A 25,116-nucleotide genomic window follows, 5' to 3' on the forward strand; every position below is an offset into this window, starting at 1 on the left:
GGCCGCGGGTATCGAGCTTGGCTGGGCCGGATCGATATCTGCCCACTGGACTGATGCGCCGGGGAGTCGGCTCGACAGGGGCTCCGCGGCAGAGTGATGGCCATGCAGCTCCCTACCTCCCACCCGCACCCCGCCTTCCCAGGCACTCCCCGGGAAACCGAGGCGGGGGAGTGGTGTTGGGATCGAGGGCGCGGCGTGGGGCAGATGACAATCTCATTCTGTGCTGATGCCCTCTTTGTGGGGGCGGGGGTAGCCGGGGACCGCACCCTGCTCCCCAACCTACGCTTGTCCCCACCCCCAAAGATTGCTCGCAGTCGAGGCTGTCCCTGCCTGTATCTCATCCCCTCGTCCTATCCTTCGCCTTCCTCCCCACTCTCTTTGTGTGTCTCCTCCCTGGCTCTGTGGTCCCTCCCTCACTTCTGTCTCTGTGTTGTCTATCTCTCCATCTCCGTCTCCATTTCTTTCTCTGCCTGTCTCTCTCTAGCTGCCCCTCGGTCTCTGCTTAGGCCTCTCCTCGCCTCTTGCTCATTTTCACTTCCTCTCTTTGTCTGGCTCTCTCTTCTCTCCTCCCTTCAGGCCCCCCCACCCGCACACCTCACAGCCCTGTTTACGACATCCCCGGGGCTGGCAGGTGGGCGGGGCTGCAGCAGAGAGGGGGTGAGTGAGGGAGACGCAGCCTCCCCCCCAGCTGTTAACCTTCACGCTTCAGGCCTCTGCGGATGGCAGAGGAGGGGGAAAGCCCAGCTGCCAGCTTGGCGGAGGTGACCAGGCGGGGACTGGGGGCTGCCCCTCCCTTTGGGCTTGTCTCTGGGGAGATCTGGGGCCGGAAGGAATGTGATGAAGGGCGCCTCCGGCCGAGAGAGGCTATTAGCCCCCCAAAGCTTTTGCTGGCCAGGCGGGTACCCAAAGGGAGCTCTGAGCGGCGCCGACTCTGCCCGCGGCCGGGCCGGACGTGGGGGCCGGCGTGAGAATCCCGCCCATCTGTGAGCCGGCCTCACGCCGTCAGACCCAATTTATCTCGCCGCCAAAGTTTCACAGCCATCTGCTCGAGTGGAACGGCTTCCAGCGCTGGCCCCACCGGGCCCCCCAGCCAGCGCGGGGATGTTTTCCAATACGGCAGTATCGCAGCCCCCCCACCCCAAAGCAAGGAGGGAGTGTGGTGGGGGGGAGGCGGCAGAGCGCGGTGCGTGGGGCTGGCAGGCAGCCCTCTCCCGCGAGCGAGCCGACCCTGAATTTTAAGCGATTGATCAGGAAGCGCAGGCCGTTCCCATCACTTAGAGCAGCCAAATGCGACGGCGCAGGGATTTCAAGGGGCCTTTGCGGAGGCGGTAATGAGGTCACCGTCACCGCGCCAGCAGGCGGGCAAGAGGGGGCGAAGGCCTGCGGGTACACGTGTGTGTGCACACGCCCGTGTGCAACCACACCTGTGCCCACGTGACCTCCGGGGACCCAGCACTGACCAGGAGAACTCGGCATTTGGGTGTGAGCAGATCACTGTTCCCCGACCCCCATCCCCCACCCCCTAGCTCTGTCTTCGTGACCTCTCTAGAACTCATCCCCTGTCCCAACAATGATCACCTTAGCTTCAGCACAGGAACCCCAAGCTTCCTCCCCTCCCGCCATGTGCCTAAAATACAAATGTTTGGGCACCTGCCCATTGCACTTCTGAACAAGCCTGCAGGGACACATGTACCCTAGGCCTGGGTGATCACACAGGTGTGCACATTTCGATTACACACTTGACCTCAGTGTTCATGCATCCTACACTCCCACCCTCCCCCGCCCCGAACCCCACCACAAACATGCACGCAGGAGCTCCACCGTTCTCAGCCCAGCACCAAGGAACAGAGAACCTAACGGAGGCCCTCCACACCCCCTTCCCCAGGAAGCACACATGTGCACACTGCTTCCCAAGACTCTGAGCTTGGCGCTGTGTCCGCGGGGTGGGCGCCTCCACTGCCCTCCAGGCAGCGTGGGTGCAGACCTCAAAGAGAACAAAGGCCGAGCGGATGCAGGGAGGGGGGCGCTGAGGCCCCAGCCTCATCCTCCTTGGCGATGCTCGTCTGTCTCGGCTCCACGGCCACCGCATCGAGCGGCTCTGATTGCCGAGTAAATCACAGCGATGATCTGAATAATTATCGTCTCCTGAAAAGTGAAAAAAAAAAAAAAAAAAAACCAAACAGGGGAATAAATAAACAGAGGAGAGAGCAGCCACATGATTTCTCACAGCCCTGGGTGGGGGGAATACGTTGGGGTGGGTGTCAGTGGTCTCCTGAAGATCCTAAGGCCTTCTTTGGGATGCAACGCAGGTGGGGGTGGGGTAGGCCTCAGGGTAGAAAGTCCTTCCAAAGAGGGTATAATGATGATCTGATCCCCTTTCTTCATTCATCTCCTCAGGTTAAGTCATGCCACTTCCCATACCCATTCCACCCCAGCAGGCCTGTCTCTGCCTCTCACACAATCAAGCCCACCTGTCCTGTAGAACTCCCTCCTGTCTCCAGTCCCAGTTCGCTGTTCAAGCCCATCTGCCCCCAAGGATGCCCTCTCCTTTCCGCTCCAGCTTTGACTGACTCTCCCATCTCTGAAGGATGAACCCCAGGCTACTTCCTCTGGGAGGTTCTTCCCAATTGTCCAGCCTTCCAGGATCCTCCCCTCCCAAGGGTTCAGTGTCTGATTCTACATAGCCTGACTGATTTGGGGATGTTCACCCGGTCTCCTCAGCTGGATGGAGAGCTTTGGTGGGAAAGCTATGTTCTAAACAAAATAATGATTATTACAATAATAGCAGCTCTTACCCCATCCTGAGCATCACTGATGTACAGGCCTCATGCTAAAACATCCTTTCACATGGATCCTCCCCAGAATCCTGTGTGGGAAGTAATAGTCCAATTTTACTAATGGGGAAACTGAAGCTTAGCAAAAGTGAAGCTTGGCTCTGGCCTTTTCTCCAGGATTAAAATGGTGATCATCTTCTGGATCCTTTCTGGAGTCATCCCTCCCCACCCCGTCCTACATGTCGGAGGAGCTGCTGTTCCTCTCCAGGTCTCAGCCCGTTCCTGCTCTTTCCGCCTCCCCCACCTTCGTTTTCCTGTCCTCGGGAGGGGTGCCATCCGTGCTTTTTGACCCTCAGCCCCCTAGAGGGCACGACCCTTCCCCACAGCCCCAGCATCAAAGGAGGGGCAGCTCAGTCCCTTGCTTCTGCTGCCTGAAATGGTTCCAGATGTGGAGCTTGCACGAGCCTGCATAAGACTAGGGTGATGTGCAGCACATGGTGAATTTCCTCCTGGAGGCTGCTCTGAGGGAGACCCATCTACCTGGCACCTGGTCAGTAAATGGGAGCAGAGCATGGTTCATGGAGGGGGTCTCCCCAGAGGCTGAGGGAGGAGGAACCCTTATGGAGCCTGGTTGTCCAGGAAGATTCCACACGCCTGTCTTGGAGCATCTAAGCCCATGCGGCACAACTACTGAGCCTTCTGGAGCCTGGTTGTCTGGGGCAGGAGAGAAGCTGAACCCATAGTGGGTTTTCATTCTACCCCCCATGGAGGGCAGGCTGTCAGATCTGGGGCCTAGGTTCTCCAGGCCAGGGAGGCCCAGGACTTAGCATTTCAGATCCTCTTGCCACTTCCACAGAGAAATGCTATTGTGGATGGGGCAAACTGAGTCAGGGGTCCCAAACTGACTCCTGGGTAATGGTACTTGTGAAGAGCTCTCCCATGGGGGTGCTGATTCAGGGCCTCAAGTGTTCCTGGGGTCATGGGTGTCCAGACCTCAAAGATTTTGTCTGTGGCTTGAGTAAAAAAGGGACAGGTGGTTTTGGTCTAGAGACACATAGAGGTAGTCCCGCCTCTGGATGTGGAGGAAGACGAGGCTGGGCCAGCCTGGCTCTGGGAAACCCTCATGCCCTTCTCATCAGGCCCATGCATGTAACAGTCAGAAACATTCACACGCGGGTACACACGGGCAAGAAGACATTCACACTAACATCCACACACAGGGGGACACACAGCACCTCTAGGTACAAACAAGTACATACATACATACTCCATGACAAACACACAGGATATGCAAGCATGTTGCACACACAAGAATCCCCAAGCCCCTGTGCTTACCCCCCCCACACATGCATATGGAGAACAGACAGGTACATACAGACACGTGCACAAAGACACGCAAGCACGTTTGCACAGCGATGCACAAGCACACACATAGGCACACACCAGATCACTCGCCCCCACCCCCTGCAGGGAGCTGGCTGCCCGCCAAGTGCAGTGCTTTCTGCTGGGTGTGCACAACCTTTCACAGGCTCTAATTGAGTCGAGGGTGATTTATAACTCGGCAGCGCCCCTGCCTGAGTGGGCTGCCCCCTCCTATTGCAGCCCTGGCCAGAGCCTTCCCCCACTTCTGCCCCAGCGTCCTTACAGCGGGGTCACACACACAGGTCCCTAAGATGGAGAAGAAAAGACCTCTCCCTCCTTGCCACCAGCTCCTCTCTTCATTCTTGCCTTTCTCTGGGGCCAGACTTTGGGTACTGAGAGTTTTTGCCTCAACCCACTCACCACCAGCAAACCCAGTACTGCACAGTTCAGCCTCCCAGAGACTAATCACAGCCTTTCTAACCTGCCCTGTCTAGGGACAGACAGGACTTGGACCTCAAGGCTCATCTCATGTGCCTCCTCTCTCTGCAGCGAGAGAAATTGAATTTAGACGTGAGAAGGGACTTTCTCCGTGTGTTGGGGCTGGGGGGTGAGCTCTGGTCAATAGGGACTGGGAGAGCCTGGGCTTAGGGTGGTGGGAGAAGGGGAGGTCACTGGGAATCTTGTTTCCTGCCCCTCCACCCTTTGGGGTAACTGAGCTGACTGTGACCCTCCCTCCCAGCTGTCCACATGGCCTGTGTGCCTGGGTCTGTGATTAATCGCGTTAATTAGGCTGGAGGTTTGGCTAATAAAGTCCCCTTGTCCACGTAAGACGGAGCTGCAGTGAGGGCCTTTGTCCTGGTGTGTGCATGGGGAGTATGCACCCTGACCCCTCACCTCTGGTCCTAATGTGGACTAACAGCCTCAGCCATGGTCTATGAGCTCAGCCTGAGAGCAATTTCATCCTCCCAGTGGCCTCCTGTGTTAGATGCTCATGCTGTTAACCCATTGGACAGTGAAGGCAACTCAGGTTCAAAGAGGCCAAGTCATTGACCAAGTTATACCCTTGGTTCATGGTGGGAGCTGGCATTTGAAACCAGACATCAGAGCAAAGCACGCCTAACCCAGATTCTGATCTCATCATGGAGTTCCATCTGGCCCCCAGATCCCCTGGTGCTCAGGGTGCTGTGTTTTTTTTCTTTTTTGGAGCAGGAGAAGCTCCTTGGAGGGGCTAGCCCTCTCCATTCCCAGGATTGGGCTTAGTTTAAAGCATGAGGGACTCAGATAAGAGGGACCTTCCTGGCAGAAGGTGTGTGTGTGTGTGTGTGTGTGTGTGTGTGTGTGTTGGAGAGAGGTGCCCTGGAGTGTCTGGGCTGCCCCTAAGGGAGTCCACATGGTAATGGCAGCCAACACTTAGTACCTGCTTATTGCCTATTGACTCACATAATCCCCTGGGAGAGAAGTTGAACCCTATTTCAGAGATAAAAATAACTGATACTCTGGCATTTTAAAACCCATCTGCCCCAGCTTCATGGACTCAATGCAGCTGCACCCTCAGTCCTTCCCCCACTGCCATGTTCTTTGGCCTCCGTGGCCCAGTGACCCCACTTCATCTCTGCCGTGGCCTTGGCCCTCCAGAATTTGCTTGAATGCACTTGAGCCCATGTGAGTGAGAGTGTGAAGTGGGTGGCCTTGAGGACATGGGGTGTGTTTCAGAGACTACTGAGGTGCAGATTTGTGTGTGGATGCATGTGTCAGTGTGTGCGCTTTTGTGACCCAGGTCTGTTTATGTGTGGGGGTATCTTTGGGAGTTGGTGTTTGTTTATATCTCAGTATGTGTTAATTTAACTGTCTATCTGCATGGCCTGTGTGGTGTGTTTGTCAGTATCTGTATTTTCTCCATATTTGTCTCAGTGTGTGTGTGTCTCTTTCCTGGTTTCTGGGTGTGTCTCTAGGTGAACATTTCTTCATGCCCTGGGTGTGTGGTGTGTGTGTGTGCGCGCGCGCTCCCATGTAGCCCTGTGTCTGTTTCTGCAAGTGACTTTAGGTGTGAGTGTGTGATGGTGTCAGGGTCTGTGTGTGTGGCTGTGGTTGAGGCTGCCTGGAGTGTATCCGCGTGCCTGTGAGACGCCGTGTGTGCGTGTCACTGAATGGTGGGGTCCGTGACCCTGTTTCAGGGCTGCGACTGCGATGGGCACCACATTTCTCAGTAATCAAGAAAATTCTTTCCGTGAGGTCTTTTTTCAAAAATCGCAATTAATGCAAAAACGGCACGGTGGAAAAATATAAAAATAGTAAAGGCAGGATGAGGTTGTGTGCGCGTCTGCGTGACTGTGTGTGTCCTCCCTCCCGCGCCCGCCAGGTGAGCCCACCCCCCTCCAGTCACGCTGCGCTGGGCTGAGCCACGGTAATTTCCGAGTCGGCGGCGGCTTTGTGTGCACCGGCCGCTGTCTTGGGGGCGGGGATGGAAGGGAGGGTTATTTCTCCCCCCTCTTCCTTTTTATTGGGTCATTAACAACGGCCCGGACTGCCGCTGCGCCCCCGCCCCCCTCCTCTTTCATGTCTGCCGCGCCTCCCGCCATTATCTCCCTCCACCGCGCGGCGTAATTCGATGCCAATCAGGTTTGGGGCGCTGAGGCAGCCGGATCAAAGACGGGGCTGCGGCGCTGGAGGGAGTTGGGTGGGGGAACCGGCTTGTGTCCCCCGCAGGCCTCGAGATCGGGGCACCCACCGTGTGTCCGGCGCAAGTGCCCAGGGTCAGACTGGGAAGCCCCGCCGGAGCCGGGGTGGGCGTGGGTTCAGAAAACCACCTGGGGGACCACGTGGTCCAGGGCCCCGGGGCCCCGGGTGGGCTAGAGCTCAGAGGTGGTTCCTTGAGGGGGCTGGGGGTTGGGGTGGGGCTGGCCTTTAGGCGGAGCCTTGAAAGATTTTGGTAACAAAAGTGGAGCTAGTTGGGAGATGGCGTGCTAAAAAGAGGGACTGAGGCTGGGAGGCAGGGATCAGCAGCGTTCGGGGAACAGAAGAAGCTGCAGATCGTTCTCAGTGGGTGTTTGTGCGGTATTCCGCGGCACGGAGCAGTGGAGGGTTCTTGGGAGGAACAGAGTCCCAGCTGGCCTTCAGGACAATTTATCTGATGGTGTCCTCTGCCTGCTGGAAGCCCTGCTGACTCAGTTTCCTCCTCTGGGAACTGGGGACCCTATCAGCTCCCTCCACCTCCTCCACAAGACATTAGTAAGAGAGTGAACATTGATAAAACAACCAAAGACAACACAGTTCACATTTATTGAGCCCTTACTCTTTCCCAGGCTGGGTCCCTGTCTTGTTTCATCCTCACAACAGCCCTACATGGTTGAAACTCATTTTATAGATGAGCAAATAGAGGCACAGAGAAAGTGATCTGCCCAAGAATCCACAGCTGGCGAGGGCTGTGGTTGGGATTTAAACCAGGCTTCCAGACCCAGAGCGCACAGAAAGAGGCCCCTCCCCTGGGAGAGTCCTTGCCCTAGCTCTCTCCTAGGCCACCTGGGCCTTGGGGAAGGACAGGGTAAAGGTTGGAAGCTCCTTGAGTGGGGCGGTGATTCCACAGAGCAGGCTGAGTGGGGAGTGGGACCAGTATCATCCTCCCCAGACTCACAGCCTCATCTGTTGCTTACAACACTTGGCCTTAGATACCTCAAGGCTACCTCCACCCAGTCTGCTTCTGTAAAATAGGGTTAACACGTTTCTTTGGCTTGTCTCTGAGGAGTCAGTGAGTGAATGCAGCAAAGGGTATTTTGAAAGTAAGATGTATTAGGAATGGTAGTTTTTATTATTTTTGCCATCAGCCAAAGACTGGTGGAGGCGGGGTGGAGTTCTCTGCAGGACAGTCCCAGCAGGGGATGGAAAGCCCCTTTCTCCCCAGAGAAAATGCCAGCGTTTAGTCCCAATGATTCTGAGGCGAGCTGTTCCCCTACCCCCGCTCCTGAGAAGGAGAGAAATAGATTTTCTCTCCCAGATAGTGCTGGGTCTTCACAACTCTAAATATCTCAGACCAGAGAATGTTCTGAGCAAACCACGGTATACATAATACATGTTTCTATCCTCAACTACAAATAGGCCTCTGGACCTTGAGGGCGCCAGCCTGCAAGGGTCCCCGCCTCTGTTATCTACCCCTAACCCTCGGGTCTGGGTTCTAGTAAGCACTGGTTGGGGTGAGGCGGGGGTAGAGGCCCCTGAGCCCTTGGAGCCTTCCAGATGGTTTCCTGAGTACCTCCTTGGGCTGGGTCTATGTTGGCACTGAGGAGATAGATATAAGAGGCCCACAGAGAGTGCCCATCCTGGTGGGGGTGGCCAGTGAGAGCACAGTCCTGCACAAGGGGCTCTGCTCACACGGGCCAGGCTCCTAGTGGGCCTGGGGGACACCCTCTGTGCTTGGAGGGACAAATAAGTTGGATTGAGAAGAATGAAGTTTACCAGATGATGGCTGGGGGCAGGAAGCCCACTTCAGAAACATGCAGAGCCTGGACGCCTTAAAGAGCAGTGCACAGTGAATGTTCCTGGAGATGGGGAGGATGAGCGGGGTGCTGGACTGGAGAAGGCTGCTGGACTCGGAAAGAGGGGAGCCTGAAGGAGCTTGGAGGAGAGGGTGCTAGGGACCCAGGGTAGCAATGCAGCGGCAAGTCACCGTACTTCAGCCTTCTCATCTGTACTATGGGCACAAGACAGCCTCCCTCACCCTGCCACAGCCAGGCAGGCCTAGATGGGAGGTAAACAGAGGAGGGGAGGCGCTTGTGCTTTCACAGCCCCTTCCACTCAGGGAACTAAGTCATGGGCAGAGGCTGGGGTGAGGAGGCAGGTGTGTGGGGCTCTGTGCCCACTGTTCTCCATGCACAGGGAGACAGCTCCTGAGCTGTCCTCCCAGATCCAGTGGCCATGGCTTGCAGCTCCAGGTGATGTGAGCCTGTGGTTCTGGCAGCGGCTGCCGCTGGGGAAATGGAATCTTGGTTCTAGCTTTCAGCTCAGGAAAGCTGCTCTCCGCTGGGGGGCTCTGCAGGGCCCGACCTCAGGCCCGACCAGGTTCTCTTTTGCCATCTGTTGGTTCTACATCTCCTTTTTTCCCACAGAAGGTCCGTCGCCCCCCCTCGACCCCCACCCCTCCCCGGGAGTCCCTGCCTGACCCAAGCTGGGTGCCCGTGTGCGTTGGGGAAGGGGGTGCCTGCGTCGCACACCGCAGATCCCAGCCGCCTCTGGACGCTGAAAAATCCAATTTTCTTCCTAATTGCCACCGCCCGCGCTCTCTCTCCCCTCACAGCCTACTTCTGCTCGGCGGCGCCGCGTTCCCCCCACACTCCCCCTACTCCTGCCTCCCGCTGCCCACTCCACGGCGGACGCTGCCCCCCCTCGCGGTCACCCGTGTCGGGACGCACCATATATCATGTCCGCAGTCGGGAGGGGCTCGGGGAGTGGACAGCCCCCGCCCTGGGCTCCCTGACGAAATCGTCCTTTTCTGCGGCGGATGACAGGTTGTGGGAACAACAGCTTGAATTACGGAAAGAAGTTTCCCCACTGAGTTAATCTGCAGTGGCTGGAGGTGACCTTCTGGAGACGGCGATTAATCACGGGCCGTGGCGGGCGCCGCGCCACGCCGGGCCCTTTGGGGGAATACTAATTCCACTACAAGATAAATCATAATTTGACAATAATCATCTGCCCTAATCACTCCAATTCTTCCGTTTAATTATTTGTATACACTGTGTTTCTTCATCGAGGACCCTGTGTGCCCATGGGTGGGGAAGAGATGGCCACCTGGGCACAGACCCCAGTCTGGGCCCCTCAGCCTCTGGGTGCTGTGGGTGTGCCCGGGGAGGCCTGACTTAGAACTGCTTGGGGGTACCCTGGGGCTCAGAGTCTTGAGATGACATGACTGGGGAAACTGAGAGAGGCCAGGCCTGGCCCAAGTTTCCCTGTCAAGTGTGGGGTGAGTCAGGCTGAAAAGACTAAAGCCCGTGATGGTCAGTCCCAGGGGGCACCCCTGCACCACTTAGCTGAAGAACTGGTCTGGAGAGCCTCCCCTCCACTGTCTAGCGACCTCTCCCCCCAGTCTCCTGGGTGCCCGGCCCCACTCCCCATCTGCCGGCATGCATAGGGTTGCTGGCTGCTTCCGCTCTCCTCACCTGAGCCCTGGGGCTGGCTGTCAACTCAGGACGTGAGAATCAGGGCTTGTGGGCCTCTGAGCAGACATGGCCTGCCCCTGCCTACCAGGTGCTGTGTGATTGCCGGTAGATGACAGGACCTCTCCGAGCCTGTCGCCTTTACCTATAAATTGGGTGAGGCTCCCTCCCTTCCAGGGTGGTAGAGACCTGGCCTGGAGCCAGATACAGGGTGCTCACAGATGGATACCTCCCACTGCTACTTCTTGTTCTGCAGGGTCCAACTACTAGAGCGCTGTGTTTTCTACCTTCACCCTCCTCCAAATCTGGCTTCTGGTGCCCCAGAGCTCAGCCCTTGGTGGGGCTGCTAGGAGAGTTCTGGGGGTTTGGCTCCTCCCCAAGTCGTGTCTCCCTTGGAGGAACTGGCTAGGCTGCCACCAATGCTGTTCCCTGAAGTGGGAATTAGAATGATGCAGGGCCTTTCTTCTTGCAGGACGGCTCCTGGCACCCCATGGTGGGGGGGTGGTGGTGGTAAAGAAGGGGTCCAGTGGGGGTTGTTGGACCCAGAAAGGCCCCCCAGATGAGCAGCCTTGGTGGGAACCTTGGTGTGCCTTTGTGGCAAGTGAGAGGACGCCTTCCCTAAACAACAGCCAAACACCTAGGTGAATGCTGATGGGGCTACCGCTGTAGAGAATGATATAGCAATGACCATGAAAATGATGATAACAACAGTGAATGTTCATTCCCAATAGTGGCCTGCCTGGGGATCTCCTGGTCCCAAGGATGACCTATGGTAGGCTGATGGTAGAAACACAGTGCCTATCCTCAGGCTGGCCTAGGCTCAGGGAAGAGATGTGGCTCCTTTGCTCAGATCTGAGAGAGAAGGAAGCTGGGGAAAATACAAACCACAGTATTACTTGCCTAGCATTTAGGAGCTCCTGCCATGTGCCAGGCCTCCTGCTTAATACTCTGCCTTTTTCACATCTTTGAGTTCTCATGATCATGAGTGAGGTATGATGTCAGCCCATTTTACAGATGGAGAAAGTAAATTGCAAGGAGGCCAAGTCACTTGCTCTGTGTCACCAAACTTGTGAATACGAGGTTGGGATATGAACTCAGCCTCTGCCTTTATTTCCTCCTGTCTCCCAGAAATCTTGACAAGGCCACTTCATCAGTGTTGTAAAATTTCTGGTCAGAAGATCTGGGGAAAGCTGAGTCAGCCTCTTCACCTCTCATGGCCTTAGTCTTCCCACCTGTGAAAAGGGGTCTGGGGCAGTTGTGAGAATGGGGGTGTGAAAGGGCGGCTGGTCCATGTTTGCATACTTGTAAGTCCCTTGTGGGGTCTGAATTCCCTCCCTTCTGCTGTAGTTTCCCTTCACTCGTCCTCTGTGAACAGAGGGCTCCCTTCTTGGCCTTTGGCTAGACCTGTGCTCTTGCGTTGCAGCTTCTCAGTGACCCCTGCCTAGAGGAGGAGATACAGGTGGGACTGGCCATGTCTTGTAGTCTAGTGGCCTCCATCTGATGCCATTCCCTGACAGCCCTTGGGCAGAGCAGCCATGGCCTGTGACCTGTGGGGCCTGATGCTGGCTCTGTGAGGTGCATTTTGCTCAGGCACCCTCTCTAAACATCCTGCGGTCCTCACTCTATCCATCTGACCTTTTGGGGCCAGTATTTCCACACACCAGGAGGGGCTCTTGAGGGTGGCCATGCAGGAGTCCCCCAACTGTAAAGACCCAAGGAGGGGGGTCATTTTGTCTTTCTGAGCCTCAGTTTCCTTATCTGCAGACCAGAGGTAATAATAATAAGCACTCAGTAATTGTTATCTATTGTTAGTATAAGGATCAGACTGCATGATGAGATCACAGGAGAGTTGGCCACTTGTCACCCTCTCCTGGCCTGACCCCTGAGTTACCTATTTGGAGTGTTCAAGAAGGGAGGGGCAACTGCCTGCAGACAGCACTGGAGTCAGAAAAGCCAGGCTGCGGGGGGTCAGGCCACTCCCGCCTGAGCTGTCTCTCTTGCAGGGAGGTGTTGGGGGGGCTCGGGAAGCTGGCTGGGAGGTGGTGGAGCGGTGCTGGGAGAGACGCGAGCAAAGGTTGGGAGAGATGGCCTGGGGGGAGAGCGGCTGTGTCGCTGGGGAGGGAGGGAGGGAGGCCGTCGTGCTATAAATACCTCCCAGGTAACAGGACCTGTAAATGAAGGGAGGGAATTAGTCACATTCCGCGGCGCCTCGGAGAGAGGACAGGGAGCAATGACCTGAATCCATGGAAGGGAAAAATTAGGCTAACCTTGGCAGGGGGTGGTTAGGGCTGGATACTGTGCCTTGTCGGAGAGGTGCCCCAACGGGATCTGCCGGACGGGCCACGGAGTACCAGCTGTGGAGGAGGGGTAGCTTGTCTGCTCCGTGCTCTGGTGTGTGAGGGGCTCTTTTCTTCTCAAGGATTCCCTGGCTTCTCTCAGAAACTCAGACCCATTCCTCTGGGAAGTCCTTCCAGGGCTCTAGCCCTAGTCTTTCCTCATGTCACTCTGAAACATGTTCTCCTGAAGTGCTCACTTTCCCTGAAGCCTCCACATTATCATGCATTTCGCTCTGCGGGGTCACTCCCCGGATTCCAGGTTCAGGCAGAAGAATCTGCGAGGGAAGGCAAGAAGGAGGTGTCCTGCTTCCTAACTGGACCCCACTGCCAGGGGGCTGGATCCTTCTCCCTTGTGGGGTGATGACCATAGCTTCCTCCCCAGTCTTCCAGCTTCACTCCACTCTGGACCAGCCCCCCCCCCCCCATGGTTGCCAGAGCAACAGGCAGTGACCCACCCACCCTTGCTCGCACCTTCCTCCTCCTCTAGGAATGGAGTCTAGGCCCCTTGGCCTGGCATACCCAAGCCTCTCAGATCAGCCTCCCAGCAGCTTTCTAACCACATACTCAGCCCTTGCTCTCCCTCCCACCCAGCCTGCCACTCTAAATTCACCAGGTGTTTGCTCTGGTTGTCATTTTGGCCAAGGATACCTCCTCTTGCTCTGCCATGTAGATCTGTGTTTTCTCCTGGGCCTTCTAGTCTAAAATTCTCCCTGTCACCTCCCCAGCCGAGTGGGGAAACACTCTATGCCATGGAAACACTTCTGGCAGGGGTCCTGTGGGGAAGTGGTTAGGATCCATACTATGTGGCCTTGGGTGAATAAATAAGTTCTCCTTGCCTCGGTTTCCTTATCTGTAAAAAAGGGTTCTCACATTGATTTCCAAGGGTCCTATAGTTTGGGTGAGATGCTGCATGAGGAGGGCTTAGCGCAGTCAGTGGGTGGCTGTTGTTGGGGTCACAGTATTGATCGCAGTGTTTCTGTGTCTGCTTCCTCTGTGGGCTGTGAGATGGGGAGGGAGGGGTGGCGGCGCTGCGTCCCCGTGTGACTCGTCGCAGCAGCCGCAGTGGCCATCTCGCGCCTGGCACTGAGACGGTCGGCAAATGTTTGCTGAATTAATGAGTAGGGGCTGCAGGGCGGGCTTGGGCTGCAGTTCCGCCTGGGCTGCTGCAGCTGGGGCGCCTGGGTACATGTGTGAGACGTGGGAGGACGAGTGAGGGCTATCTGTGGGTGGGGGATTCGTATCCGTGTCCCAGGGGTCTGGCGGCGCCGTGGGCAGCCTGGCGCGCCCGCTCCCTGGGGTCCCCGCCGAGCGCCTGCCTGGCTGCGGGACCCCGTTGCCAGGAGCAGTCAGGATGCGGCAGCATCTCCATGGCAACGCGGCATCTCGAGCCGCGCGCCGCCCTCCCCCGGCGCCCCGCAGTGGGCAGGAGGCCGAGCCTGGCAGCCCCTCCCGGCCCAGCAGCCAGCAAGCTGGGCCAGGAGGCCGAAGCCTGGTGGGAGGGATTGAGGAGGGGGTTCCTTATTTTTCTAGAGATGAGGGGCTGACCTGTCTTTACTTCCCTCTCCATCTGGGGGAGGTAGACAACAGGAGGGTTCTGTCCTGCGTCCATGTGCACTATTCCCCCACCTCCCCTACTCTAGCCAGGAATCCAGGAACAGGTTCTGGTCAGAACAGGAGACACTCACTGACCAAGGGACATCTCTGATCGAAGTCCAGATGTGAAAATGGTACAATGATCCAGGCTCTAGAGGCTGTTTAACGGGGGCACTGAGATACTGCTGGGGAAATGCCATCCTGTCCAGGGTATGAGTACAAGGCCAGTGACTTCCAGTACTCACCCAGTGTCCATCAGTGTCCCCACTTCTCACCAGCAATGCACATATCCCCAGTACCCTGCAGAAACAAACTCAGTGCTTCCCTGTGGGCTCAGGTCCCACCCAGTGTCTTTGGTACTCACCTGGTATCTTCCCAGGGTGAATATTTCCTGGGATCCTGGCAGTAAATCCTTCCAGTATTTCCGAATACCCACTTGATACCACCAGCTGGTATCCACTAGCCCCCTATGTTTACTTAGTATTTTCAAATATCCATTCAGCACCCCTCATTTCTACCCAATAACTATGTGGTGCCTTCCTTTCAGTTTGGTCTTGGTGCCCCTCAATATCCCCCAGGGACGACCCACTGTTCCAGGTACCTGCCTAGTGGCCCCTAGTGCCCTCCTTGTATCCAGCCAGTACCCTACAATCAGTACCTTAACAGTACTCCTACGCACTCAGTGCTAATCATCACAACCCAGTAAACTCCCACTATGCACCACCTGCACCACTGTCTGCTTACTGCTAAATCTCTTTCCTCGTTATCTGCGCCGCTCCCCACTCTATCCCCCCAGCCAAGCTCCCCCAGACTGCAGTGCTGCCGGTGGCCAGGAGGGGGCGCGCGATTGGTCAGCCAAAGACCGAAGCGCGGGGCGCGGCCCGGGTGGAGGTCGAGGGGGTGCATCCCAGGCCTTTGTCTTCCGAGCCTCAGTCCGCGCCCAGGATGGGGCTGCATTTCAGGGAATTCTTCCGGGAGTGACCGCACCCTTACCCTTATCCTCTGTTAGCTGGGTCCGCCGCCGCCGCCGCCGTCGTGCTTATGGCTCTGGGAGGGGGCGCGTGCCCTCTGGTGGCCATGGAGCAGCACTGCTCCCTGGGCTGCTGCACGGGAACAAGGCGGTGCGTTCCTTCTCTTCATCAAAAAACTTCCAGTATCTTAAGTTTATTGGATATGTCCGGGTGCTGGCACGCGGAGGGTTGGTGGTTGGAGGGTTGGGGTTATTGGCAATCCAGGCCCCTCTCTGGTGGCAAGGCAGAGGGACTGATGCCTGGGATAAGGGAGAGCATTGGCTAGGGAGCTTGGGACTGGTGGTGGTGGGAGGGAGAGTGCTGAATTGGCTAAGAAATGGATCTCTACTCGAGGATTCAGCAGTTTGGGTTTTATCCAGGGTGCACTGCCTGCAGAAAGACTGGGGAGTGGTTGGGCACGGGGTAGGGTGGTAGGGTGAGGCAGCTTTATTCCAGGCCTGGCAGCTCCTGCCTGGCCCAAAACCCTTAGCCATGGGATCCCCATCGACCTACCTACTCCTGAATGAAGCCATTACTGCATCTGCCCACCTGCCAGCCCTCAGTCCCCTGCCCACCAGCCTGGACTAGTTCCCCAGTCTTTGGCAGAACCAGGGTGCCCTTTCCTTCTCCCATTTTGTGAGGTTTTCTCTCTACTGTGTATTGGGGAAATAGATGGAGTTATAGCAGGTAGGACCCAAGTTAGATTCCTATAGTCTGTCCTTTATTTGGGTGACCTTGGTCTGTAAGACCATCTGGGATCAGATCTGTCATCTTGTAGTCTACTCTGGTCTGGCATCTGGACAGCACTCAGCTAGCTACCGCTCATCTGGTGTGGGAAATGGCACCCTACTCCAGTATTCTTGCTGGGGAAATCCCATGGACAGAGGAACCTGGTGGGCTCCACGGGGTCACAAAAAGTCGGACATGACTAAGCACACATGCACACACAGGACAGAAGAAGGAGGGTTTCCCAGTGGAGGAGTTATCTAGACTGGATGCCGAAGGATGTAAAGAGCTCCCATCAGCGCTGTTGCTAGAACCCTGTAGACACACTGGAAGGGAAGGAAGTTGGTGAGAAGCACAGTGCCAACCTCATTTTTTTTTTTTTTAAACATTTTGTATCTTCCAATGGAGGGCTTCCCTGGCGGCTCAGATGGTAAAGCGTCTGCCTGCGATGTGGGAGACCCAGGTTCGATCCCTGGGACAGGAAGATCCCCTGGAGAAGGAAATGGCAACCCACTCCAGTACTCTTTGCCTGGCAAATTAAAAAAATTTTTTAAACATCTTGTATCTTCCAATGGGGGCTTCCCAGGTGGTCAGTGGTACAGAATCCACCTGCTAAGCACGGGTTCGATTCCCTGGGTCAGAAAGATTCCCTGGAGGAGGAAATGACAATGCACAGTAGCATTCTTGTCTGAGAAATCCCATGGACAGAGGAGCCTGGTGGGCTACAGTCTATGGGGTCATAAAGAGTCAGACATGCAAAGCATGCACACACACAGCCTCTGCTCAATGGATTAGTGAGAGAGTTCCCTTAGATTTACAGGTCCTTAGAGATAGATGCCTTTTCCATCTTCTTCCTCCTTGTGTGGCTGGGGAGACTGAGGCACCCAGCAGGTAAAGAATTATTTCAGAATCATCCAAGAATGGATGGGTGGGAGGGTGGGTCCCAAGATGGCAGAGGAACGGGGTGGGGAGACCACTTTCTCCCCCACAAATCCATGGAAAGCTCATCTGCATGTGGAGCAACTTCCGCAGGAGTGGAGGAGTGGGTGGCTGAACAGTGAAATGATGAAGACCACTGGTCTGGTCTGGGTTTGGGCTCAGTTTTGAGACTTTCTGAAGGTGCTTCAGCAAGTCATTTCTTTCTTCCTAAGCTTCAGTTTCCTCACTTATAAAATGAAGATTTAAAACCTCTGTCTACTTCCCAGGATAGTTATAAGGATTAAGTAGGATGATGATGATATTGGGGAGAAAATGATCGGAGGTGCTGTCAGCTGAGAGCTTTCTCTGAGCCAAGTGCTGTGTCAAGTGACTCAGCACGTGAGATCCTAGAGGTTGATACCCTCGGTTGACAGAGGCTCTGGGCCTTCCTGAAGAGGAGCTCGGTAATGAGGGACTCACAGGCAGAGTGACAAGCCCCTACCAGGCCTGGTGCTCTGACTTCAGGCCTCCAGGATGCGATTCAGGGCTCCTCTGGCTGTGCTCTGGCTGGAGGCAGAGGGAGGGACAAGATGACCTTGGGCTGTCCCCCGTGTAGAGCTCCCATGTTCCCTAGGCCTGGATCAGATTTCCGGCCCCCGGGGAGGGCAGAGGGGGCTAGCTGATGGAGGAAGCATGTGTCCTGGCCTGGGCAGCTGGACCTGGGGGCCTTGCCCTGGATCCTGGGGCCTTTCCTGCAAAGGGAATATCCAAGAGCAGGAAGGAAGGAAGTGGGGAGGGGGAGGAAGGGGGTGGGGAGGGAGAGAAAGGATGGGACAGGCCCCAGCTGGGAGCCAGTTTTCTCTGGGGCTGGCTGAGAAAAGACATCTGGCCTGGCCTGGCCTGGCTGGGAGGCTGTGGGTCTGGTCACCCTGGCTGGGGCTTGGATGTGGGTGAGGAGGTGGCGGGGCTGGGGGAGGCCAGAAAAGAGGATGAGTCCCACCCTCTGTCTCCTTATCTGTGTTACAGGTATGAGAACACCCTCTTCCTGGGCAGGATGGGGAGTAAAGAATGAAGTCTAAAATGCAAAGTGCCACAGGGGCCTGGTAGGTGCATCATGCCTGTTTGGTCCTTCCTGCCTGGCCTGGCAGCCTGACTTGTGAGACTGCATAGTCCAGACCGAGGCCTGTGAACTCGGCATTCATTCAGTAACCATTATGAAGCACCTACTGTGTGAGGAGCACAGGGCCTGTGATGGTCCAGGGGAGGTGCCTGACTCAGGCCTGGAGGCAAGGGAAGTCTTCTTGGCAGAGGTGATATTCATGCCAAGACTCAAAGGATGAGTGTGAGTTAGCCAGAAGAAGGGGTATGGTGGGGAAGAGGGTACTAGGTGGAGGGAAAGAAGAACAGGTCCTGAGCCCAGGGTTCAGGGCGAGCAGTGCTATGGTGGCAGCAGAATGTGTGGCCAGGAGCAGAGGTAGGAGGGGAGGTGGGGCCTTGGGGCTCAGCAGTAGCTCTGTGGATTTTATCCTGAGGGCACTGGGGAGCCACAGAAGGTTATAGGCAAGGCTGGCACAGTCAGAGTGGAATAAGGCCCAGTGGAGGGCACTCAGGGCGCCCGCTCCTGTGCCCTTGTCGCTCACCAGCTCTCAGAGCAGCCAGGCTGGAGCCTCTGAGTCCCTGAGTAACTCCTCAGGTTTTCCCATTTCTTTGTCAGGGCTTCTTCCTTACCTAGAAATTATTTCTCTGGAGAAGCCAGCACCTTCCCCTGACCATGAAGACACAGCACGGGCAGGACGGAGCAGCCCTTAGCCCCCTTTCCTTTCCATCCTTCCTCATCAGTGAGCCAAAAGGAGAGTGTTGGTAGAATGCGTGTGAACTGAGTGAAAGAAAAACAGTTGACTTAGTTTGTGCAGTGTTCCTGCCATTTGGGTAAGAATAAAATACATGTGCATGCACAAGCTACAGATTGCAAACTGTGTGATTTCGGTGATTCTACACCTGAGTGAAATGTCCTTATATTTGCTTTTAAAACTGGCATTGCACAAGGTAAAGGTGAATGGTAAAAGTCATGCTAGTCATTAAAATTTTTAATTTTTCTTTACTTAGAATGACATTAAATAGCCAATAAAAATTATCATAACAAGTTGAGAGACCACACAGGAAAGGAAAAAGCTTTATGTATATTAATATTAGGCACTTTCTCCTTCCTTTTTGGACAGGGAAGGGGCTCTGCATTTCCATTTTTTGATGGGTCCTGCCCTGGGTGAAAGACCTCCTCCACATCTGTTTTAGGGTGGAAACTATGAAGTTGCGGATCCGGGGCTGCCTCAGCCCTGGGCAGTCCTTCTGTGGTGCGGTCAGTGTGGTGAGTGAGGCTTTTCATTCCCTGAACCCAGGGGTGCAGGCAGGAGATGGAACTGCCTCCTTTTCCATCACATCCCTCCCAGCTGGGGGAAGACTTAGCCCTTCCTAGGGGTCCTGCTCTCTCCCAGTCAAGGGTTTGGGGCAGGGCATTGGGGGAGGCCAGCCCCCTCAGGCCTGAAGATGATGCTGTCCTTGGCCTGGGAAGACCTCTTCACTGATTATCATGCTACCATCCCGTCTGCAAGCCCCAGGGGACTCCTGGCTCCTTTGCCCAAAGACGGGGCTCACCAAGGGTGAGACCTGCAGAGGGACCTCGGAAACAGGCTGTTGTGAAGCTGTAGGGGGCTTCTGTCTCCCCTCCCCCAGCACCACCCCAACTGGGTGAACAAGAGAGATAGGTTCTTCCTCCTTGGCTTGCTTTTGAGGGACAGTGAAGGGAGGAAGGGAAACCCTGTGGCGGGGATCAGCCAGCAACCTGGCTCCTACAGAGGGAGTGGGGGGTGGGAGTGCAGTGGGGTGGCGAGGAAGGAGCCTCCTCAGACTGGGTCTCCGAGGGCAGGCTGTCTGGGGTAGTTCAGACTCCCTTAACACTTTTTGCCTTCTGTTCTATTCTCACCAACTCACCCAAGCTCTCTGACCCTACTTCCTCCTTGATATCTCAGGATAATGACTGCACTTGCCCCCAAGGACTGCTGTGAACATTCTCTGAGCTAACGCACAAAGAGCATTTAGTGTGGAGCTTGGCACTTAGAAGCCACCATTCACAGAAGCTCATGTGTTGTGGAAAAGGAGGTTGGTGACTTGGTGAGACCTCCTTCCTCTGCCACCAAGAATGCCCTCCATCCCCTTTCCCTCCTGGGCCTGCCTCCTTTCCTCTTTACCCTGCCTCCCCTCCTCCTCTCTCTGCTGTTCCTCTAGCATACCAGGCTTGTGCTCACCTCAGGGCCTTTGCACTTGCTGCTCCCTCTCTCTGCAGCTCTGGTCTCTCAGATACTTGAAGACTGACTCTCATTTCTTGGGTCCCACATAAATGTCGCCTCTTCTGGACGGTGTGCCTGACTATGCTAGCTGCTGTCTTCCTGGTGAAGTTGCTCTTACATTTCACTTGATAGGTGATAATTTTATTTACTTGGTTATTCAGCATCTTTTTTCCTCCCTCTGCCAGGTGGTGAGCCTCAGGTAGGTGGGCGCCTTGTCTCTCATAAAGTCCTCAGTGACTGGCAGCACATAATAGATGCACCACAAAGACAGCCCTGCTTTTCTGGAGTTACAATTTAATGAGCAAGGTAGGATTAAACAAGCAAATGTTTTGATACATATTTTTATTTATTATTTTTCATGGTGGTGAGATATATATATATATATATATATATATATATATATATATATATAATGTTTGTAACCATTTTTAAGTATACAGTTCAGTAACACTGAGTCTTTTCACATTGTTGTGTAACCATCACCATCATCTATCTCCAGAACTCTTTTCATTCTTCAAAATTGAAACTCTATATCATTAAAAAACTCCCCATTCCTTGCACCCTCTCCAGCCCTGGCAACCACCATTTTCCTTTTTGTCGCCAAGAATTTGCCTACAATATGTAGCTCAAATAAGTGGAATCATGCACTATTTGTCTTCTTGTGACTGGCTTATTTTGCTTGGCATAATGTCCTCAAGATTCATCCATTTTGTAGCATGTATCAGAAGTCCCTCCGTTTTTATGGCTGAATAATATTCCATTGCACATATATATTGCCCTTTGTTTATCCATTCTTCTGTTGATGAACACTTGGGTTGCTTCCACCGCTTGGCCGTTGTAAATAATGGTTCTGTGAACATGGGTGTACACATATCTTTCCAAGACCCTGCTTTCAATTCTTTCATGTATATACTTAGAGGTGGAACGATAGGATCATATGTTACTTCTATTTTTAATTTTTTGAGGAACCATCATATTATTTATTACTTTGGTGGCTGCACCCTTTTGCATTCCCATTAACAGTGCAAAAGGGTTCCAAATTTCTCCGTATCTTCACCAACACTTGTTATATTCTGCTTTATTTTTTTAGTAGTCATCCTAATGAATGTGAGGTGGTAACTCACTGTGGCTTTGATTTGCTTTTCTCTAATGATTAGGGTACACATTTTGAAAGAATGTTTGGAGAGAATTGAGGGTAGGGAGGCTTTTAGCTCTGGTGGTCTGGATGAAGGTGGTATTTCAATTGAAGGCAGAAGGGAAGGAGGCAGCCAGTGGAGGATCTGGGGGAAAATTATTTTGGGGAGAGAAAACAGTAAGTGAATGGGCTTGATGTGTGAATGAGTACTGTATGTTTTTGCTGGAGAAATAGTGAGTAATGGGCAGGCGGATGGAGGTGGGAGATGTGGTCTGAGGAGTAGACTAGGTTACCCAGGACTTTTAGGCCAGGGAAAGGAGTTTGTATTTGCAATTTACAGCAAGCACTGGTTTCCTTAGATCGTGGGCAGGAAGGGGGGCAAGGGGAGACACAGGGGACAGAGGGGTGGGTGGATAGAAAAGGGGGTTGATTGGGCGGTGATGTCATTGTGTGTGAGTGGGACAGTGTGTGCGCACAGGGCTGGTGTGTGCTTGTGTGTGTGTGTGTGTGTGTGTGCATGTGCATGTGGCAGCCTGAGCCATGTGGGTGTTTACGTGCCCGTGTGTGTATGTACATCTCCAGAGGCCCTGAATCATTACTGATCTTTTCTCAAGAAGGTGCTCTGTTTCCCTACCTCCTGCCCACAATGACAGCCCCAGTCAGCAGGGCTCCATGTTGCTTCCTGGGCTCCTCCCACCGGCCTGGAACCAGCAAGAAGGATTCAGAGCCATACCTAGGGGTCGAGGCTGGCCTCTGTGTATGATGATCAGGCTTTGAAGGTTGGGAGACAAGAGGCTTGTCTGCCTGAGACCAGCAAGGCGGCAAGAGACCGGGCCATACACTGGGTTAGCCGGGCAGGCTGCTGCAGTACCGAGAATGGCCACACGAGGGAAGCCGAGGACGCGGAGCGGAGGCGAGGCGGAGGCGAGGAGGAGACGGGAGTGAGGGGTGGCCCTGGAACGGTGTGTGCTGAGGGGACAGAGTCGCGCACAGGGTTGGGGAGAACCTCCGTGGGGCTCTGCGGCTTGTTTCTGCTTCCAGGTGACTGTCTGAGTAATTAAAGGCAGCCATGAGCTCCTCGCCATGCCAGTGGCTTTCATTTCATCCTCAGCAACAAACCCTCAGGCCCAGAGAAGTGGAGCCACTTGGCCAAGGTCACTCAGCAGGGCATTCAGACCAGGCCGGCCTGACCGCGCAGCCAGTGCTCTAACCACTGCGTACCCTGAACACTTTCATGGGCAGATGAGTGCTGGCTTGTTGATGTCTCTTGGCCATACCTGACCCTAAAATTCCCTGTCTCAGCAAGCACGCTCCCTCTTGGTCAGGGCCGGGACAGCCTGGGGAGGGAGACTCGGACTTGAGGCCCCTCCTAGAGGCCCCTCCTAGAGGCATCCGGGGAGGAGGGGTTCAGGGGCCCTGGGATGAGCTCAGGTGTATGCCCCCATCACCATGGGAAAAACAACGTATAATAACATCACTTCCCTTTCTGACCTTCTCCTTGGCTGAGGGCTGGGGGAGCAGTGGGGATGGGGGCCGGTAATGAGGAGCTGAGCCCCTAGCCTACATCTGAAGCCCCTGCCCTCTTGGTTGAATCTCACCCAAGCATCAGGCCCAAGTCCCAAGGGCTGTAGGCTGGCAAACAACCAGGGTCTTCAAGAAAACCCGCCAGTGACCTCTCCCTGCATCTAAGTGTGTGACTGAAGCCGTTTGGCCATCCTTGGAAAAAGAAAAATACAGATGGTTTAAACTGAGACGATTGAACAGAGGGGCAGACTGAGGCCCAGAGAAAAACGGGGAGTCGTTGAGGGTCATGCAGTAAGGCAGCAGCTGAGGCCCTGTGTGTTTTTATCTGGAAAGGGCTAGAGGACCCCAGACAGGGGAATCAGTAAGGTATATACCCCCAAAGTGGTGATTGAGGGGCCAGAATGACAGTGATCTGGCCTCCTCCTCCAGAAAGTCCTCCCTGACCATCTCCTCTGGCACCAGTGTTAGAAATGGCCTCAGAGCTCTCCTGATACTTTGTTTGGACAGGGAACCTAAAAATGCCCTCTGAGTTGCTTTAGGGGACCTCAGAGTCCCTTAGTCCATTCTCTTAGTCAGCCTAGAAATATAACTCTCCTGACAGGTGCCCATCTTGCTTGCACACCTCATGTGACAGGAAGCTCACTGCCTTAAAAGGCAGCCTGTCCCATTGTAGGATAGCTCCTTCTACTGAATCCAAACTGGCCTTATTGTGCTTTCTGGTTGGAACTAGCTCACCCTGTGGAGCATGGGACAGGTGCCCAACTGGAAGCAGAGAGTTCTGTGTCCTCCCACCCCTATGCCAGCCTTCTCTCCAGTTTAGGTGGTCCCGCCTCCCCATAAAAACCTTTCCAGCCCTTCATCTTCTGAGCAGCTCTTCACTGGGTTATTCTGGGTGGGAGTGGCTCCTTCTGTGGTGACCACTTCTTTCTATGTTCACAAGAAAATATGTGTTTGTTGTAGGGAAATTAGAAAATACACAAAAAGAAAAACACCCTCAATCCTCTCACCCAGAGACAACCCCTTTTAGCTCCTTAGGAATTTCCTTCTGGACTGATGCCAGTCCATGTGTTCATGAAGTTGGAGGTCAAAGCTGGTTGTAGGAGGCCTTTTAGGGCAGAAATGCAGGTTTGTTCAACTTAACACCTTGATGGGTCATTTGGTTGTGAAGACAGTTCTGCTCTGGAAGATTGAGGGAAGGAACAAAGAGAAGGAAAAGATCCTGATAATAAAGAAGAATTTCCAGTTTCCAGGGGCCATGCTTGTGATGTAGGAGAGTGTTTCTGGAGCTGTGTCCCCAACCACCATTCGCTCCATCACTTTCCTCCTCCCTGAGCCTGAGGCAAGCAGCATGGGAGTGGGGCAAACCGGGGTTCCACTGGCAGCAGCCCCCTTTAAAGTGGGGGAGGGAATGAAGGCTGCAATGGTGAACCCCTGGGGAAAGCCTCCCACAGGATGCAGTCACCCTTGAACACTGCCTTTGCCCAAGTCAGGCTGAGTCCAGCAGGTGGCGCTGGAGTGTGAAGGAATTAGGGAGTTCCCAAGTGGTAGGGCAGGGGAGATAGGACCCTGCTTGCAGGAGGCAAGACACAGAGGGAAATTGAGAACTTCCTGGAAATAGGGAACCAGAACCAGCTGTGATGAGAAATTAAAACTCCCCAAGAACTCCAGGGATTGGGATGACGCGTGGAGTATCCTGTGTCATGGGCTGGAACCTTTAGTGAGGGGAAGGGTAACCCCAGAGAACTGCTTTTCCTTCTCAGCTAGTATATACGTAGAGAGCATGCCTTTCCACTTCAGCAGATGTTTGTGATGCACCATTTTCATTGCTGCACAATACTCCAGTCAGTGCTTAAAGATGCTGTGATTTCTCTAACCCCTGCCCTGTTTTAGGATATTTGGGACTTTTGACCATCGTAATTAACGTTGCAGTGAACAATCTTGTATCTACATCTTTGCCCCCATCCATCTTTATTTTTTTAAGATAAATTGCTAGCAGTGGAACTACTGGGTTGAAGAGCAGAAACATCTTTAAGGCTTTTGATGCTACTGCTGCTGCGCTCTAGTCACTAAGTCATGTCCAACTCTTCGGGGCACCACAGGCTGTGGCCTGCTAGGCTCCTCTGTCCATGCGATTTCCCCGGCAAGAATACTGGAGTGGGTTGCCATTTCCCTCTCCAGGGGATCTTCCCAACCCAGGGATCGAACCTGAGTCTCCTGCACTGCAAGTGGATTCTTTACCACTGAGCCA

General features: G+C 54.5%; 1 protein-coding gene and 1 long non-coding RNA gene across 3 annotated transcripts in view; one reads left to right on the forward strand and one right to left on the reverse strand.

Moving 5' to 3' along the window:
• The window catches only part of PSD2 (pleckstrin and Sec7 domain containing 2), a 108,289-nt gene that overhangs the window by 18,682 nt on the left and 64,491 nt on the right, over window positions 1-25,116 (forward strand). The window contains exons 2-5 of one of the 2 annotated variants that reach the window (XM_020908445.2): window positions 17,892-17,968; window positions 19,085-19,230; window positions 19,892-20,033; window positions 20,395-20,515. The exons of the other annotated variant lie outside the window; for it this stretch is intronic. The gene's annotated coding sequence lies outside the window, so the exon portion shown is untranslated. The remainder of the gene's footprint in view (window positions 1-17,891; window positions 17,969-19,084; window positions 19,231-19,891; window positions 20,034-20,394; window positions 20,516-25,116) is intronic. 2 annotated transcript variants of the gene reach the window in all.
• Window positions 1,823-15,305, reverse strand: LOC139032406 (uncharacterized). The gene is made up of 3 exons (XR_011484941.1): window positions 15,205-15,305; window positions 2,796-2,866; window positions 1,823-2,145 (listed from the first exon to the last, which is right to left on the reverse strand). It is a non-coding gene; the product is annotated as an uncharacterized lncRNA (long non-coding RNA).

The sequence above is a fragment of the Odocoileus virginianus genome, chromosome 3, assembly GCF_023699985.2.
Source record: "Odocoileus virginianus isolate 20LAN1187 ecotype Illinois chromosome 3, Ovbor_1.2, whole genome shotgun sequence".
Classification (NCBI taxonomy): Eukaryota; Metazoa; Chordata; class Mammalia; order Artiodactyla; family Cervidae; genus Odocoileus; species Odocoileus virginianus.